The sequence below is a fragment of the Eufriesea mexicana genome, unplaced genomic scaffold, assembly GCF_001483705.2.
Source record: "Eufriesea mexicana isolate 0111107269 unplaced genomic scaffold, ASM148370v2 scaffold1809, whole genome shotgun sequence".
Taxonomy (NCBI): Eukaryota; Metazoa; Arthropoda; class Insecta; order Hymenoptera; family Apidae; genus Eufriesea; species Eufriesea mexicana.
Window position 1 is genome coordinate 290,925 of NW_016909914.1, and position 21,185 is coordinate 312,109.

Below are 21,185 nucleotides of genomic sequence, written 5' to 3' on the forward strand. Positions count from 1 at the left end.
TACGGCAAGTCTTCTGCGGTATTTCTTTCTAAGCCAAATTGCTAATAATTTTTCAAAAGAGGAATTACAAAAACAAGTAACGTAAGTTCGATAAATTCTGAACACTAATTAATTCGTTTAATAAATAAATTTTTTCCAATCTATATGGATATTGTAAAAAATAATTGATATTTATATTTTAATCGAATTTCGAAGTACATAACGAATTGTTATTGATTAATTTCAAGAATATCTCACAGTTAAAAATGAACCTGTTTTTTTTTTTAAAGAATCTTTTTTTCCTCTTTTTTTACATAGACAATTGTAACTTCTCGTGCTAACAATCTTTTTAAGTACAAATAATCTTTTTAAACCCTTTGCACTACAACGTCGAGTCTAACTTATCACTTACATTTATATCACTTGTATCTTATATTTTGAAAAAATTTCAAGGAATTCTAAAATTTTAGCACAACTTTTCTGCGAATGAAATAGATCAAACACTTTTTCCATGCGCAATCGTTGTAATTACATCGTAGTTCAAGGGGTTAATAATAACTGCATAACAAATTTAAATTAGTCGCTAACGTTACAAACTTTCTGACCAAAATCTAACGTGTCTGAAATAAACGGGTAACGTGAAAAGTAACTCTAATATATCGTGTACTTGACAAAATATTGATCAAAGTAAATAAGATACGAAATAAAGTATATTAATTTTAAAAGAAAAATTGTGGACAGAGATGTAAGAAGAAAGAAAAAAGGAACAGAGAAAGCTTTGACATAGAATTACCTAAAAAAGTTCAGACTTGGCTATTGAACACTTGAAAATCGATAGCTGGTCACATTCATTTCCGACTGTAGAAGCTTCCGGGCGGTTGCAAGAGCAACAATCCGCCCCGGTTGGTGCAACACCTTAAACGAGTAAACCGTATATTGAACCGTTCTATATTCCGGGGCCAGCTTATCACGGCGTTCACTAATTTCGATTTCTCCACTTTCAAACCGTCACGATGCTTGCAATAACAATTAAAAACACAGATCTGGTAAACGGAAAGCAAAAAAACACAAACGTAAAGAAAAGAAGGATATATCCTGAAATAACCGACTAGGAAAGAAGAACTGAGGCACTTGGACGCACGGGTGTACGAAGTTATATATAAAGCCGCGTGAAAAGCCGTGACCTTAAGGAAATGAACGCAGCTATAAAACGCAGCACGAAACGAAGAATCTTAAAGACGGAGCAAAAAACGGTTTGGAAGCATCGGCGAGCGAACGCGGGGAGAAAAAAAGCATGGAGGGTCGGAGAAGATCAGGTTGCAATCGATGCTGCCTCTGCCTTCGATCGCGCGTCACTTTTTTTCCCCGCAGAACGGTCAGGCGCGCTAAAGAAAAAGAAAAATACGCAATGGAACGGAACACGCAAGCGAGAAAAGAGAAAAGAAGACGGTTGAAACTCGTCGACGTTGCCGGACGCGGTGCTGGTGACGGTTAGAAATGCGACGATACTCACGAGTTTCAGAAGCAAGCGAATAAGGATATCTGACCGCAGGAGCGATCGCCGCTGACTAAGAGGAACTACGCCCGCCCAGAGATGCATTATCGATCTAGTCTAGAGAGCCCCCGGTGCGCCCCCGGAGCACCCCCTTCCGCGACGGCCCTGCCACCACCCACCTGTACCACCACACCGTATAGCAACAGTCGCACCTCATCTCCGACAGGAACGCCGCTCCTACGATTGGTCCTGGCCTTGCGCACAATGTGACTCACCCTGTCGTCGGTGCACAGAATTTCGCTTTAAAGACGAGCAACCGGTGTTCCATCAATTTCACCCCATACTCTCATTCGGGATGCCATCGCTCCCGCCGGCTGATCGACCCACCCTTCTCGATATATTCCACACGTTCTGCCTTGCCCCAACAGATTTAAGCTAGATCCCTGGCAATCACCATCGACCCCTTACCTTGGGTCATATACAGGTATGTACTCTGGCAAATCGTTGGTAACGTGGACGACGTGGTACAGCCGTGTTCATTTTTTTCCTTTTTTCCTTTTTTCCTTTCGTTTATTTCATATTTTTATTTGCGACCATGGGAATGCTTTTGAACATGAGTTTTTTTTTATCAGCTTTTATATCATTTTATTTAACGTCACTGGAACACCGTGGAGAAGGGTGCGAACGAGATGAATCGTGAATTTTTATTTTTTCAATTCGATTTTCTGCAACTAGTTTTTTCAGTCTACTTGCGTGTCGGTAAGAGTGGAAACAGGCTTAACGAATACAATTTTTTGGCATTTACAAAGTTTTGATTTTCCCATTCTTAGACGAATGGTGGAAAGGTTCCTGGTGCATTCCATTGGCACCATTGCGACAAATTATTCGTAATTTCTTCTCTTTTCGTTTTCGAAATAATTTTTAATTTTAGAACGTTTTCCGCTACAAAATTGTCCGTGATAACGATAAAAATGTTATAAAGAATTCTTAGAGTGCAAAGGATATACCGAAATAAATGTTCAATTAAGCTATACATTCGTATTCAGGGATTAAATAAATACACTGCAAGGAATTCTAGTATTACCATAGAAATCTGATTGCAGGTATGGGAATATAGGTAAATTTGTAAATAAAATATTAAAACCACTTTATTCTCGAAATTGGTGCACTTGATTGAATTTCAACGAAATACGAAATATTAAAATATTTGAATAATTGCATTCGTTAAACTCATCTCGATTTAGTTTTCTTTTTTTAATTTAAATGACCATGAATTTTTATCGTAGATACAAATGATTTATGAAATTTTAATCGTGTTTTATCGATGAATTATATTTGTGACATTTAATTTATGTTTAAATAAATAAAAAACCATTCCAAGTAATTTTACTGCTATTAATATGTGAGGTTAAAATTTATTTGAAAATCATTTTCTTATTACGTTTAATATATTCCAATTAAAAACATTTCAATTTATTTTAATTTTTTAGAATCATCATACTGTATAAAATTAATCGACATAAAATAAGCGTGTATTATCGTGTAACGTTTTCCATTACAATTAGTATAGTGAGATGTTGAATTGTCATATTAGAATAATCATCCAACTGTAACTTAGGACAAAAAAATTATCTATAACGTTTAATAATTTTATTATTCGTGAAATAATTTAGAATACGATAATAATCATTATTAATTTCAAAATTCATTCATGAGAAAATTTATTAAATTATTTATTAAATTGAAATATTTTTGTTGTTGCATTCTACTGGAACTTTTATTGCATTTTGTTATTTGATCCGAAGATCAGTTTTAGAAAAATATTATTTTAAACAGAAAATGATTTTCAAATTATTAACGAAACATTCCTGGAGAAATAAAACGAACGAATGAATGAATCGATCAACCATAGAAGAATAAAATAATTTCCATCTTGCCTTCGACAAACATTAGATATCTTCTAATGCATAAAACACATTTTTACAAAAGTATAAATAGAAATATACATATATACACATAATCAAATAGATACATTTTTTGCTCTCACAGCGATAACATACTATTGTTATAATACATGAAATGCAACATTAACGATGTACAAATAAAATAACGAAATCGATGAATAATGAAACCATGACCAAAATAAGGGAATAAAGAAAATAGTTTACACGATAATGATTTGAATCGTGTTTAAAAAAATGTCAGGATGCGAAGAAGAAGCTTGGGATACTTAGAAGAAACCAAAAATTCTTGATATGTAGGTTTCATATTAAAAATAGAAACTTTGGTATTTATCAAATATTTTTATTTGCAAATCATGTATATTCTTTCGCTTATTTATTTATTTCGGGTCATAGTTATATTATAAGCTATAAATACGTATTACTACTACGTATCTACTATGCTAGTGTTATTTTAAGTAAAAATATTTTTAATATCTTTAACAGACCTAAATTGTTCGTGACAATTTGTTACAGATTTAATGGCAAAATAAGCTCTGTTTATTTAACGCAATACCTAAAATATAAAATTAATTATCTACTCGTAATAAAATAATTCAAATTTCGAAAGAAACTTGAATTTTTTGATTGTAATTGAAAACGGGGGATTAATATATATAATATTTTAAATAATTTAAATAATTTTCTTCTCCTCTATGCAGAACTAATTCATTTCTTACTCGATTGTGGCAGAAAAATGATATTCCAATAATCATTCGATATTGTTCTTTTTATTGAAATTTTATAAAGTAATTTTATAGCACCATGAATATTGCAATATTTTATAATATCGCGTAAATATGATAAGCATTATTTTCGAAAAAAATATTTCCATTAATATATTATTTCGAAACATTTTTATACAATGTTAAAAGTACCATTTGGACTTTAGTAGGAATTATTACGATACTTAGCCACTATACTGTAACACGAATATGATATTTATATGAATATATGCAAAATAATTTATACGATGTTGACATCGTAAAACACTTTTGAAATTATGGAAGTCTGAAGAAAATTTATTGTTATTATTATATGCATGAGACCTCTAATGCATCGTAAAGAAAATGTGATATCATTTTTAAAGTTGTAAACATGACATTTATGTGTTCAAAGCTCTTCGATATTTTCCAAAATACCTTTGTTTTCATAAATCGCTATATTTTATATAGCGAAACTTTATAATAATTTATCATTATAAGAATGACATTTGACGTATTAATTGATAACTGAGGTAAAAAGATTATTTTTTATTTGGGGAACAAAGTTAGATAACATTTTCTGAAAAACTTTACGATGTTTTGGATCGCAGAATATTTCGATATGCTGCTGTGCAATTCTTCAATCCATTATTTACACATTATGGGAAATTGGAAATTTTGCAATGGTATAGAATGTATGAATTTAATTTCTACTTCCTTTTCCTAGTTTTTACAGATTTCAATTAAATTCGTAATAACTTTGATTACTTAAATTACTCTCGTTTACATACTTGCGTCAATAAGCACGTAATAAATATTACAAGATTACTAAAACGAAGAAAAAAGTGGAATTAGGGAACGATTTATAAATTGTATAAGATAACGACGATGTTGAAAGATTACCAAAGGAGATTATTTTGAATTATAAACATCTCGGAGAATGATTGTATCAGATTAAACAAAAGTATTTATTACTTCACATTATGGCATTAGATAAAATAAAACAAAATACATAGAGAAGAAAATTATCTGTTATTAACCGGTACATCTTGTGATTAAAATCCTTAAAAATACTTACTAGTTTCCTATATGCAGAGTTTAATTTTAAATTGTTTATTTCCACGAAATTTTTAAAATTTTTATTTTGTATTATTATTATTATTATTATTATTACTACTACTATTACTAATATTATTATACAACTTTTAATTTGTATAATAGCTTTGAAACTACTCATCACTGTTTTCCGTCATCCGATTAAAATAACCGAATATACATACATGTGTATATATATATATATATATATATATATATATATATAATCTATGTAATCATCAACGCGTTATTAATACTTATTACTATATCAGCTAAAAATGATATTACGAATGTTCCAAGTTCCTTCGGTACAAAATTGGCAAGTATCAATTTGCAAATTGTTATCGATAAAACAGGAATTAGAAAATAATTCAACATTATCCCACGTTCGTGTTGAAATAAAAGCAGCTTAACTTTAATTCCATGATAACCCTTATCAATGGCGATAATATTATTTTAACGATATACGAAGTCCTTTCCGTTGAAAACGAGAAAAAAGTTGGGATATACTGCTATTACAAAATTTAACTACAGCGAAGTCGTAGCAGTTACCACTTCACGTAATCGAAGGCTCTAGAAGCCAGAAGTGTACATGGAAACAGGCTTAAGGGATGCCAAAAAAAGGGCAACCCACGCGGAGAACGTTGTCTTAACTCGTTCCTAATTCTAACCTTCCTTACCACCGACGCGAATCCGTTCCAACGGTCTCCGCGTGCAACTTTCAACATGTCCGTACCTACTAGGTTTTCCTCCCGAGTCAACAACTATTTTAGCTGGATAGCTTTTTTCTTCGGCTTGTTCTCTTAGATTACGCCTCATCGTGCTTTCCGGCTACGTTTCAGCCTCCAAGTGAATTTCTATTATTCAAGTATCGTCTGATATTACGTCGCAACGTTAGAATTCGAATAATCGGCCGAAAACGTTCTTTTCGTCTGTTATTATTCTCAAATGCGAAACGCTGAATTAAAAATTATTTGCTCTAAAAGCGAAAAAAGTTTCCGTATCCAAACATTCGATATAATAAATTTATTAGATCGCAATATGAACAGATTGCAGGATATGAAAACTATACTTAAAAAAAATTTCGTCGATGTGACATGAACTAAACAATTATTGGATAAAAAATAAAAAATAAATGCAATATTAAATAATATTAATAACAAATGATAAACAATAACGAGCAATATTTATTATTATTATTACTTTGTTTAAAGTAACGATACTGAAAATTATTGTTCATCATTTTTTATTAATATTATTTAATATTGTATTTATTTTTTATTTTTTATCCAATAATAGTTTAGTTAATTTCACATCGACAAAATTTTTTTTTAAGTGCAGTTTACATATCCTGCGATCTGTTCGTATTGCAATTTAATCAATTTATTATATCGAATGTTTGGATACGGAAACTTTCTTCGCTTTTACAGCAAATAATTTTTAATTCAGCGTTTCGCGTTTGAGAATAACAACAAACGAGAAGAACGTTTTCGGTTGATTATTCGAATTCTAACATTGTGACGTAATATTAGATGATGCTATTATAATAGTGTAATAATATTGATAAAAAATAATGATAAATAACACTGTAGTTAATTATAAAAAAGAAAGAAAAAACAAATCAGAGTATAGAAGAATAATTCATCGATATATTTAATAAAGTCTCGTTTATATTTAGCGAGCATATTTTTTACTCGTTATTCAAAGAAAATGTTACTTCTAACAAATAGCGTATACTAGAAACAATAAATAAATCCTGGAGATTGTGATTTATGCTGTGAAAAACGCTTTTTATTTATTTAAAAACTATTTCCACCGTGTTATTCTACCCTATATACACTTCTCGTTACGTACAGTCCAGGCAAAGAAAAAGCCGCTACAGCAGCACAGAGGATGCAATTCAGATTTCCTTTCGTACCCGGGGATTACGCCGTGTATTTATATTATTCTATAATACCCTAAATGAAACCACGACGATTCATCGAAACGAGGCAGGAAACAGAAAAGGCAGAGAAAAATGAACAAGCTTCAACGAGGTTTCGTCCCGAAAGAGGACCCCGTTGTATCCCTACGCGTGTTTTCTTTTTTTGCTCCTTCCCCCCTGTTTCTTCGTTCTTCCTTTCTATTTTTCTCATTTTGACCGTGCGGCGCAGCAACGCATCGATTCAGCCTGGTGTATATAGAGAGCAAGGGAGAGCTAATTTTAAACCGGCGACAGCGGGCAGAACAGAGATAGGAAAAATAAAAACGAACCGAGACTCTCGCTATTCGAAGCGCGGTCTCGCTAAACTGCACCTGACATCGTCGCGATTCGATATATAGTGCGTGTATAGTATAGTACGAGATTCGACCGACAAACAAAATATTCCTCACAAACATGCCCCTTTCCTTGATGCGTGACAAATCAAATGTATCCAGCTTCAAACGACCATGAATTTCAAGGAAACGCAACGAAGGTCAGTACACATCGTTGCTTGCAAAACGGAAATTTTCAATTGCGTTCTTAATGCTTTAACGTTAACGTACGCTTCGTTCAAGCGAATATTTTACAGAGCTGGAAGATATTTAGAAAGAATGTGGATCATGGTCGGTTACGGCTACATGGGATTATAATTTCTATAGGTTCACAAATTTTCGTTATCGATCGAAAGTGTCATGACTGTAAATGGGATTATATAGCATCGCGTGACGAAAAGAGAGAAAGGGACACACCGAGACAGAGAGAGACAGCGCGATAGCGACAGATGCGGCCAACTTGGAAGCACTGGTGTAGACTCAGAGTCTTAACTACTAAAATAAGATAAAAACCGTGACGACATAACCTAACTTACTGCTACCATAGCGTGTGTCACCGGGAACCGGAAGGTTTCAAAAGAATCTCAAACAGATTTCTTGTTATAAAATGGCTTCTATTAATTATTTTCTATATAACAGAGTAAGAGTTTACAATATATATTTTTTTTAAAGGAAATTTGGTTTCTTGTTAGTTACGTCTCATTTTTATGTATTCTTTTTTTTTGGATTATGTTATGGATCGACTGGATCCAACTTGATTTTGATGCCCATGGGATATATTAAAAGAGGCCAAATTTTGAACAACTTTTTCTTTCAAGATGTCATTTTATTGCACAAAATTCCATTCCTACTATTACAGAACGCGTGTGTTAGCCTTGGCCCACCCCCCACTCATTTACTGTTTATACAAACACAAACTTACGATTAGCATATGGAATCTGGATGTTTAAGGGGTGAACTTTTGAAAAAGTATCTGCATTTTTGATAATTTTGTAGATTTTGAATTTTGTTTGGATGAACGTCTTGCAGAGGCTGGCTGGGATATTAATTTCACTCAAACCTAACCTAAATTCGCTAATATAGGATGCTAATGAAAATGGGGATTAGAGATAAGTTTGTTTTTCTCTCACCAGAGGGTTGCTTGTGGTTCTACAAAGAGTCCATTTAAATTTGATCGTTAGACTCACCAGTTATATAAATACAAAAGATGCTGACCGTCAGAATGGTACAAAAGTCACGGGTTAACGTTGACACACGCACTGCTACAGTCGCGTACGTGTACGCTGAATTCAATGTGGTAGTAGTAATCGAATATTGCAAATATCTCGGATACTAAAGCTGACCCAGTAATATTGTAAAGGAAGAAATTATTTAAAATTTAATTTTTTTTAACATCGAAGAGTCAACCTAGGACTTGACCTCTCTTTGACCTCCCTTTTCTCATTTTTGCAATTTATTATAGTAATTATGTATAGTAAAATAACGATTGAATTGAATCTTAGAATTTCTTGTACTTTTAGTTATGCGAAAATATTTACTTTTAGATATTTTATTAATATTTCTATTTTATTTTATTCATTTTTCTATTCTATATTTTCTACTATTATTTCTATTCCCACGAAAACAGTGTTTTATGTACTTTTTATTATTTCTATTCATCGAACAAACTTTAGTAAACGAATGAAATAAAAGTTTTTACTTTTCAAACTTTTATTCATTTTAGTACATTATAGGTGTCAGAAGATATTTTCAATACATACCAAATAGCAGATTCGTTCAATATGTTTTCCAGCATTGAAAGCAAATCTAAGTTATTTGAATCTGATGGAATTCAGTGGGTTCGTCAACAGAAAGGCAAAAGGTGTGTCCATTGGTTCTCCAATACCAATAACAAAGTATGAACAAGGTAGCGTTATAGTATGGGGTGCTTCCCTGTCATGGTATTGATTTTTTGTTACGTCAAATAAAAAGTATTACGAATGAAACATATCGAGAAATCATGTTCCCAATATACAATGCAAACCACGAATGATAATATATTTTTAAAACGTACCATTTTTCACAACCATAGATGATAATTGCAACAACAATCAACGTTATGTATCAAGTTATACACAATTATAAATATGCATTTATACGAAACTGTGATTTCTATTTAATTACGTATAATCACTCACAGCATGCAATTAGTATTCAACATTGGGTGACTATAGCCATTTTCATTAACGAGAGGTTAAAAATTACATAGTTGGTTCGAGTTGTCGATTCAAAGAGAACGATACGTATCGATAAATATAACACGTCACTGAAGATGCTACAAAATAAATGAAAAGCGTTAACGAGTAAAGTCATTCCTCATGGGATGAGATTTCTACGAAATTGTTAATCGAAAAAATTGAAGTATTCCTATTACATTTTAATTAAATTCCAAATTAAATTAATATTTAACTTTCTATCGTCATTATGATCGTTGTAAATATCAAAAAATTAACAAAACTAATAGAATTAAGAAATAAAATTTTCTATCAAAAAATATCAACATGTTTTATTAAAAAGCTGTTATATTATATGATACCAGATAGATCGCAGGAAACATATTGCAGATGATTGACAGCAGTCATTAAGGTGTAAGAAAAACAGTGGTTAATGTTATCTGTAAATTTTGCGTGCTTAATCATTATAATCTGCATATTGTAATAGTAAATATAGATTATATAACAATTAATGAAAATAAAAAGGTTTCTACAAATATGTAGAGTTACCTTGAGTATCTTGCATCTGCACATTATTAATATATTTAGTATGAAAATATGAAGTAATTACACATTAATTCTCCTATGTACATTTCTTGTAACAAGGTTCTCTGTACACGGGTCAGTGATCAAAGTTAGCTATAAAATAAATGTAAATGACTAAAAATTGTAATATGAAATTTGACGGTAAAGTTGTAGTTAATAGAATTCTAATGTAAGTTTATATAACGTTTCTTCCTCTTATTCGTACTTTTAGGTATTAAATGATCTTTGTATAACTGGATATTTAGTTACGGATGTAGGTAGTTACGTAAAGAGCATATGAGAAAATACGCAAGTACGGAGATTTATAATAAACGTGTAGCCGAAGGTGTTTGAAAAATATAGACCGTTAGTTGAATTTCTATTCTATTAAATATCTCGAATAGTAATACAAATTTGTGTAAACGCAACATTTTATTGTATAATATTAATTATTAATTTTTTTTATTTTCACGTAATACCACGTAATAGATAAGGAATATTTATTTCCTTAGAAAAAGCTAATAATAATAATTCATTACATATAATTTCAACCTGTATTTAATCAACTTTAAATAAATTAAACGATTAATTTTAATCCTTTACGGTCTGCAGATTTCGGCAGAGCAAATTTAACGTTTCGCAGTTACTTTTCTGTATACGATTTAACCACTTGCGTTGGCAAGAAATTCACAGACGCGTGTGCCAGAACGGTCCAGTGTTTCTGTAACAATTGCCTAACGACGTGTATATCACGTTGTTGGCGATTCTGTCACAAAAGCATTACGACGTGCGTGACACGTCTTCCAGCGGAAGTGGTTAAAGTCAATATATAGATATTAAAACGCACAGAATTTGTTGAAACTGATTTGTGTTTAATACTACTTATATAATACGTAAATGTATAAAATTTTTAATTTCTGTAATTTCCTGTATTTTTCAATTTGCGAATGTTCCCGCTACGGGGACATCGACCGCAAAGGGTTAAATCCTGAAAATATGATAAATAAAGTAATACCTTTTAAATTAACTATAAAGTCATCTACCTACTGCCTATATGTGAAATATCAATTATTGGTGAAAAAAATTGACAATATTGCGAGTTACATTATTAAGTTTATTATCCTATTCCAGTTGTAATTAAATATCTCCGAAAATTACTTTGAAACCTATTCTTTACTTATTCAAATATTATTCCATTTATTCACTTTATTTATATTTTTCCTTATAAATGACAGTACTCGTAATTTATTATTTAAGTATCGGTAAAAAGAATAACAAAATGCAAGCTATGATACCTACTCAATTTATAGAACATAATTTATCGAATTCATCTAATCTAATCTGTTACATGTCGATAGAAAAATGCTAAAAATAAGAAATAATTGAAAAATGATATCACAATGAACTGAATCATAACGATAAAACAATACTGCAATCGCGGTTATGAACAATACGTTACAAATTTTATTTGCCACATATGAAATTAATAATTAATCCGTGTTATAAGTACTATAATAATAATTGTGCAATTAATATTACTGTTATTTCATTTTAAACTAATAAGTTACGAATATTTGTAACACTTTGTTACAACTTGCCATTATTACGACTGAAATCACGGACAATTAACTTCGCTAATAAAGCTTGAATTAACTGTACATGTAACAAACATAATTTGTGTATGATTACCTACCAAATGACTTCTTCGCAACAATATTCAGCTATAGTTGTATTCATCTTGCATAATAGCACAAAGGAAGGCAATTTAAGTGTTTTGTTTTTTTTTTCTTGACATCTAACGTACTGTCGATTGTATTTAGTTTTATTTAATATCAATTTATATATTTTTAATTGGGTCGAAGTCTCATGTTAGCCCAAATATTCAATTATATAATAGATACAAAATGACAAAATATTAATAATATTTGTGTCGTTCAATAAATTATTATATTTCGAAATAAATTTATGTTATGCAATGTCCATCGTATATATCAGCCATGAATTTAAATCGTAAAAGATTTCATAAAAATTATATATAAATTTATACAATGTATTATAGCTTTCACCAGGAAAATTATTTTAACAAATGCGTGTTAGCAATGTCCGTGTTATAATTAAATTATAATTACCGATAGCGTTTGCGTTAATAATACTGATAATGCAAAATTGTAATATAATAATATTAATAAATGCTTTGCACAAGAATTGCATAGAAAAGTGCATGTATTAATTTGGAAGAGCAGTTTAAGATAAGAAGAACGAAATCGCATTTTGAGTGCACATATATTCTGACATCTTTAATCGCGTAGTAAATAAGGTACTTATTTTTGGTTCTGCGTGTTACCTTTCCTGACAACGTGATAAATGATGTTTTGAACGCAAAAGATAAGAAAATAATTTTCCTGTCCTATATACTTTGCAGAAATGTGCATTTTAAACTTCGATATGGTACATATTTAAATCATAGTGAATCATATGACGTGACCTTGTTTATAAGATTCTTCTTACTTCACTGTTAATTGTAAGAAAACTCATGCCTTTATATATTATAATTTTCTTTTATATCATAAACCTAACTTCACCTTGAATTTGTATTATACGTGACAATGTGACGCGTAAAACGTGATTTGGCAATTTTATAAATTGGCATAATAAAAAATTGCATTATTCATTATAAAATGTTTTATATGACATTTTAAACGTTACATCATAAAAATAAAATTAGTATAGTCTTTAATAATCGTCTATAGTCTATATATTTATGACAAATATATATTGAAAAATTAAAAAAAATTTTAACAAATTATTAAATTAAATTAAATTAAATAGTTTAAGAAATTAATTTAACAAAATTATGTTTATGCTTTATTTGCAAAATTTAAGTGGTACTACAGAATAAAAAATAAAACAAAAATAAAATATTACTGCAAGCAAAACTTGCAATATTATTTAACGATTTGTTTACAATATCGAGATAATTATTTTCACAATTTAATTGCGAATTTAATTTAATTTATTTCTCATAAAATAATTATTGAGACATACGTATGTATATAATTAAAAGTTTGGCAGATATTTATAGTAAAGATATTAGTACTCCAAGAGGTATGAAGTATATTACAATACAATGAAATCTATTTGAAATTCCAAGTAGCAAGGCTATACTCTTCTGACCTAAGTGAATTTTTGAAGTTGACAAATTTGTCTTAGCTTCGAGTGAATTCCGCTCACGTAGCATGAACTATAGCATGAGTCGGTTTACCTAGCAACTCGAAAGACCTCTCTTCACAGTTACCTGAACACTAAAGCCTTCCCCCAAGAGAGAGAAAGAAAACGTTTTCAGGCAGGTGTTTTAGGAACAAACTTACGCCAATGGCTCTGCTACGGCGTATACATAACGTACAATACATTGTAATAAAACGAGTTTTTCATTATTGCTCGTCGATATAATTAAATAATATAACGATAATTTTGGAAATTTGGAAAATAACGAATTTGTCAGCTATAAATAACGTAACATATAAATTTCTGTATATATAAATACTTTACGCAACAATGATAGCAATAATTCGATTAAAATTAATATACCTAGAAGAATTGTATTTGTTGTTATTTATTTTGGGTTACATTAATTTATATACCAGTAGCATAGAATAATTTCCAAAAAATAATTAAGATAAAAATTACTTAACCGAAGCGAAGAACATGGCAGCCTTATGATCGGTAACAGTCACAAAATAAACAAAATAAAAAAAAAAAAAAAAACAATTTATTCTAGATAACTCTACTTTTCGAAATTTGTAATATTTCAATAATTTATTTTAAATAAGTTTATTTTCCGAAATTTGTAATATTTTAATAACTAATTATAAATAAGTTCATTTCCTGAAATTTCTAATATTTTAATAATTTATTTTAAATAATTGTATTCTTCGAAATTTTTAATATTTCAACAATTTATTAATTTTTATTAACTACACTCGATAATTACCTTTATTTTTCAGAATCACAGCATGACTAACGCGATTTTGATAAGCGCGTAATATAACGGAAAAAGTCCCAGTCAACCGCAAATCTGATAAAAATGATCTTATAACACACGAGTCGTAAGGGTACTAGGCAAAGTATCGGCTTTACGCGGACAATGAATGTAACACGTCGATTGTTTAGTACAGTTGCATTCGCTGCGAGTATAATACGCAATGACTGAGAGGTTTTCAATTGAAATCGCGCCACCGTTTTCATTCTACTTCCTCTGCGTCAAACGCGATTAAGAATCGCGATATCAAGCGGTGTTTTATACTATCTCTTGCACGGTCATTAAACGTTAAAAGATGCTCGAGCTACGACCACTCAGCAACGTAAATGGTTAAAAATGAGCGAATCTAAATTAAATCAGATATACAGCAATTTTGCAATATACAGTAGATTATATAAATCTTCACGTGCATAGACGAAATACGTTTCTATGATGTTATAGACTACCTATACGGTACTGTCCACATAGATAGCCACGGGTTACCCCCACCACTCCCTGCAACTTCAGCCTGCTGAAAGCAGACTTCATTGTTAACTACGGCTTGTTTCGATGACTCACTGCTAACGAATCATCGCAACAGAAAAAGTTACTAGATTTTTCACTTTATCGCTATGAGATTGCCCAGATAGATTATTGGGATTATTCGAATTAAAACAAAATATAAAGTACACGCCATTCGATTATATCAAATTATTATTACACTATTAATATGATATTTTTGGTCTGACATTTGAATTTTATTTTCCCTAAAAATAGTGCAACTGGATACGAGTTTTGCAAAGCAGAAAGTAAGCTTAATATTATCTAAACAGTTAAATGTCCAAGCTCGGTCGTGAACTACTCGTATTTAAGCGGACACTGTGCTATATCTCGCTTTTCTTTTTACGATGCGAGATATCTTGTTTATAGATTCGAAGCAACTGTCAATTCGCGAAACGTATCGTTCGCAGAAGGAAGGATTAACCGCGAATAAAATTAAAAATCGAGATGGTTACAAACTTCTTTTTTCAGTTAATGTGAAACTTTTTAAAAATTGAAATTTATATGGCATATTAATTAATTAAATTTACCAAATATTTTATACGAAAGATTACTTTTTCTTTCTTTCTTTTTTTTCTTATAATTGATACGAAATTTTTGAAATTCTGGATTTTTATCGTATTTAATAAAACGAATAAATTTTTAAACTGAAATTAAGATTAATCGAGAATTATGAGTTTTTATATGGAAACTATGTATAACGTATATAATACATAGCAAGCTAAAGCAACTATTTAAAGAAATATAAATAACCAGATTTTATTGTTCTTGTTATTTTAAATATAACCTGTTTATTAATGAATATAATATATCGTGTATTATAAATTGAATATTCTCGACACATAAAGTATATTTAATGTATATTTAGTATATTTAGATTTGATTAAAATTATGTGGAAGAGGTTAGTGTGTAGGTCGTTGAATTTGTCTTGGTAAAAATTGCTATCACGTATAGAGACACAAAATACAGTGTCCTATTTAAATAAAAAAGATGACCTTACCTCGTAAACTTCTTCAACGGAATAAAAGTCTATTATTATTTTAACCTAACCCCGTTCTACCTGCTACAGAAAATATTTTTACAAAATCCGAATTATGTCAGAGATACTTCAACTGATAAATTTACACGACATAATTTATACACTGTACTTTATACGACTGAACAAACATACTACGTTTAATCCATCGTATTATCAATTTACACGATATTACGAATATTACACGACAGCATTGTTTTCTCGAATTTATTATAGCGCATAATAAATATGCGAAATATTCATACTGTAAATATAATGAAATTCAAAACTTAATATTTTTTTATTTATTATTTATTAGATAAATGTGTTCTTCCCGTGCAACAAGATTCGTATTTAAATACAAATTATTTCTATTAGACAATGACATTAATAACGGCGGAAACGATGATTAGGAAAATAAAATAAAAAATTTTACGACTATTAAGTAATTATGGAATAAATAAAAATTAAACTTATGGTCGCGAACTGTAAAAAATTTTTAACTTGTCATTATTGTTTCGAGGATGCGTTAATAACGTATTATTATATATGTATATCTATCTAACCAGTAATTATCTAGTCATAAAATGTTCTCCCCATTATCGAAAAGACTCGCACGAAAGAGCATCGCACATTAAAAATAAACTTAACCTTGAATCGTATATATCGATAAAGGTCTTCGCTACGAAATGTCAATTTAATACCATAATAAAGAAAGGCTATTCTATCCTTAACCGTTACTCTCATCTTCCATTGAATTACTAATTTTTTCTTACCGTTTAATTCAGTCGATACATGTATCGATGACATTTATTATCTCATAATTTTTCTTTTTCTTTTTCTTTTTTATCTTTTTACTACGGCAGGCTTTGTAACACACCAGCCATGCCATATGGTAGGAATCTATTCAAATAATAATCAAAAAGTCCCGTATAATAATCAAATATAATAATCAAAAAATTCCGTTACGTTAAAACAATGTTATTTATTTCTTTGTATCCTGCATTGAATTGTTATTGTACGTACTTAAAATTTAACAACAAAAGAGATTTTCGAGCGCCTTTATGCGTCCATACTATTACAAGCGCAAGATTTCTAAGCGCCATGAGGCGCTTACAGTAGTCAAAGGATTAAAGCTGATTATTTCACGTGCATCGTGTTTACTTATAAAAGTAGAAGAAACAAATATTTAGTGTCTGTTTTTAATTCCGAAATATTCTAAAATTTATATACTAAATTTATTTTGTTATATCTAAAAATTCTAAAATTTTTTATTTCACTGCAAAACGACAAAATCGTTGAGAAATATTTCTCACACGGTGTAGATAATGTCAAAAAATAAGATATAAGATAAGATGTATGAAATGATTAATATCGACAGTCAAATTTGTTTCCCGTATTTTAACATTTCGTAATTTAAATCTAAATTTTTTGTAGGGTTTGAATTTTTTTCTACGAATCGAACGAGACTGCAACGAGTTTAGGAAAAGAATTGCAGAGGAACACGTAATTCTTTTAGGTATAGCGTGGGTTACGATACTGCGAAATCGTAAATTAAATCATCGAGTAGCAGCACTGATTCATGCCTCGGACCGTGGCTCTAACTATGGCTCGAACGCTATATTTTACCTTAGAATTTCACAGAATAGAAAGGCATAACGATTTATGACTAACGCGAATTCATTTACGAGTAAAATCTATTAAAATACGTGCATATTAATTGTTATTTCAATAACAATTATTCATTCTATTGTTAGATATTATATTCCCCAAAAATAAATTACAATTTTGAATAATTTAATACTTCGAGTTTTCTATACCATCAATTTTGAATTTATTTTTATTATATGATATATCACTTCAAAACGTAAATATTCACAACAGTGGAAATGAAGCAAATATTGTATATGAAGTATAGAAAAAACCAGAAAAAATTGTTCAAAATATTATACAGGGTGTTCCATTTAAATTAACTAACAACGAGACTACAAGGCCTTCGGGACACTGATTTAGTTCCAATTTTATAGGATGGTAGATTTATTGTAGTTCCCCCGATGGTGAAGGTATACGGTTATAGGTGCCACTACTCAATAATTTTTAAGATATTTGCAATTGAAGAGGTATCATTGGTTAAATACAGTTCTCTAAATTAAACGGCGAATCTAAATTAAAATGCGTTACGATTTAATTATGGAAAATTGTGCATTAAAATAGTATTTAATTTCAGTTAGTTGCACCGTATATGTATTTCACCCATGATAAAATTGCATAAAAATTTTGAAAACTTTTCGAATTTCGTGCACATTAAAACGCATGAAATATAATTTCGCGATTAGTACATCTGCTTATAATCATGAGATTTGGCACGAAGAAATCGTGACGAATTAGACTCATCACCGTAGTGCAGAAGGTTAACAATACTAAAATATGTTTCAAATAAAAATTAGATAGTTTTAAGATTTTTTCTTAATTTAAATTTAACGCAACTAGTAATTTTTTATATAAAAATACTAAGCTACGTATTGTTAACCAATTATTACTTCGGAAAATATTTCAATTTTAATATTAGAAAGTAGAAGAAGCTAGTTTCGAATAGTACTAATAATTATTCAAGGTTACTAATAGTTAATAATAGTTATTAATAATACTAACATAACATTAAAATTAACATTAAGACATCTTTTAAACCAATGATTTTTCGCAACAAGTGACTTGAGCTGCATCAAATAATATATACAAAAATACATGATTTTATAAATGATTTAAATAGGATACCCTGTATAATATGACTATCTTTTGCGTCTGAAAATTTGTGACAATATACGTAATATTATAACCCATTTTTAAAAAAAATTGTTTAATTTTTAATTTGAACGATTTAATTTTTACAGTAATAAAATAAAACAAACTGCGATATATTATCTTACAGGGAAATTTGTACAAATTCTAATGATTTTATTTCAATGAAATAAAATTAAAATAAAATAAGCGAATGTTATATAGCTTTGAATAATCGCATATAATAATCACGGTTAATTTGAAAAATTACAATTTACTAATGGACTGTTTAAAATTGATTCTGTATTAAAGATGCGTTTGTACGGCCCTGGTCGAATACCCCATGTACACGTGTTTGTCGATCTATTTTCTTGACACTTGGAGCAAGATTACTTTGACTACTGCCCAATTTTGCGACACTGCTCATGCTGCATATGCTAATATGCATGAACTACAAAAACACGTAAGAAAAAGAAATTAGCTCGAATGTTGGCTCAATCTCAAATTTCAGTCGCAACAGCGATTACAAGTAGGAACACGAGAATATATAGCATTAACTACAAGTAGCACTTGCGGCGCTAATTATATGTATTAGTAATGGGATCGAGTTCAGTGGGTACTTATGAATGTGAATCGATAGATGTTTATATAACCGGCCACCAAAATAAAACAATACAAGATAACGTAATTATAGCGTAATTAAGAATTGTCTAAAATCAATCCTGGTAGGTCGGAATTAATTTGATTAATTTCAATAAGAATTATCAGCCGAATTCTATTTGCAATTTTATTTTCAATATTATTCTTAATTTTATCGCTTAAAGTAAATATTCCTACGTAACATTTTTTGCTGCGAATATCCTTGAGAATTGAATGACCGGATACTCGGATAATAACTGATTGAACGTTTAATATTCGTGCATAGGGGAAATGTAATTATTTGAGCATAGGATATAGCACAGTGTGAGTAACCAACCAAGCGTAGTTAACCGGTTAATACGGTATTATAATATATCTGTTCTGTTTAATATTCTGTATCGTTACATAGTACCCGCATAAATGGTAAGATTTTTACGCGAATACAAATGAGCTTCTATTTATATCAATTTATCATTGAAGTTATTTATCGCTCATTACTTTGTACTATATTAACCATTTGCACTCGTATTTATATTTGAGAAGGCTCGACTCGGATTTCTTTTCATATTCGATCAAAATGAAAACATTTTTATGGGAACATATTACAATTTAACTTGTCGGTTCGGTGGAAAAAATTAGAAAAATACACGAGTTCAATGTATATATAATAATAAAATGCAGGATGGTGACTGTATGGGGACATACGAGCGCAACGAGCCTGTACGAGTGGAAAGGGTTAATCGTACAGAATATTTCACTTTTTTTGTCTTATTATATCGTAAAAAGTAAGATAAGTTCATGTACTGGAAGTAACTGCCTAGTTTTATATAGAGGATAATAGTCCAATAATTTAAGACCACAGAGATAAGGTATATTAAAATACAATCAATAAAATGGTTTCCTCGATGTACATTCGCAAATTGATTTTTGATAAAAACTCGAACGATTTATTTTGCTTGTTAATTTAACGTAACAAAGAAAATCGAGAATCTTCGCAGAAATTTTATTTTTCAGAATTCTACGATTAATTTACCGACATAATTTATTTAACTCGGCAATTCAACGTAATAAAGAAAACTAAGAATCTTTGCAAAATCGATTTAACCCTTTGCACTCGAGAGGTGAGCTTCAGTCACTATTTCATAAAATTTGGAAGATCGATATTAATTAATATATCAAATTTAATGTAATGCAACAGTGTGCGAGGTATCGAAATCAAATAATTCTACAATTCTGTTATTATATAATTCTTTATTTACTGCTCAAAAAAGTATCGTCAGTTTTTTAATAGAGAATCTTTGAATTTCTACTCTTCTCTAGCCAAAAAATCGTCGAGTGCAAAGGGTTAATATGAAAAAAAAAAGAAAAAAGAAAAAAAAAATAGAACAGAAAAAATAGGTATTATTGAGTTTGGTTAAATTACGGTTAATTAAATTATTGTTTGGGTAATATTACGTGCAATTGTACCGATGTCTTTTACTTTTTATTCCGCTCGTATACAACAGTGCCTGCTTAATTGTTGCTGGTTTTTGCCCACCAACTGGTGGAACTGCTCTTCAGCTACTTTCCTCTATTTTATCCATAATAAGTTTCTCCCCTTTCTTGTCCGTGGATCCAGTAAAGCGAGGGTAATCAAAAAGGAAGCCGAACAATTCTCGAAACATCTGCCTGCCCGGAGAACTGTCGCACCGCGGGCCCAGTTGTGCGATAGTTAAGCGAGCAGTGCGGTATATACACCGTGTCTCATTTGACTCGATCATCTAAATCATTTTCACCCTTGTCGGAAGCGTGAAAAAAACCAAGGCCATCTCGAAAGTCGTTTCAAATC

At 30.2% G+C, this 21,185-nt stretch overlaps 1 protein-coding gene across 2 annotated transcripts in view; it reads right to left on the reverse strand.

The window, feature by feature from the left end:
* LOC108549022 (kinesin-related protein 4) overlaps positions 1-21,185 on the reverse strand; it is a 237,398-nt gene that overhangs the window by 6,457 nt on the left and 209,756 nt on the right. The gene's annotated exons all lie outside the window — the stretch shown is intronic.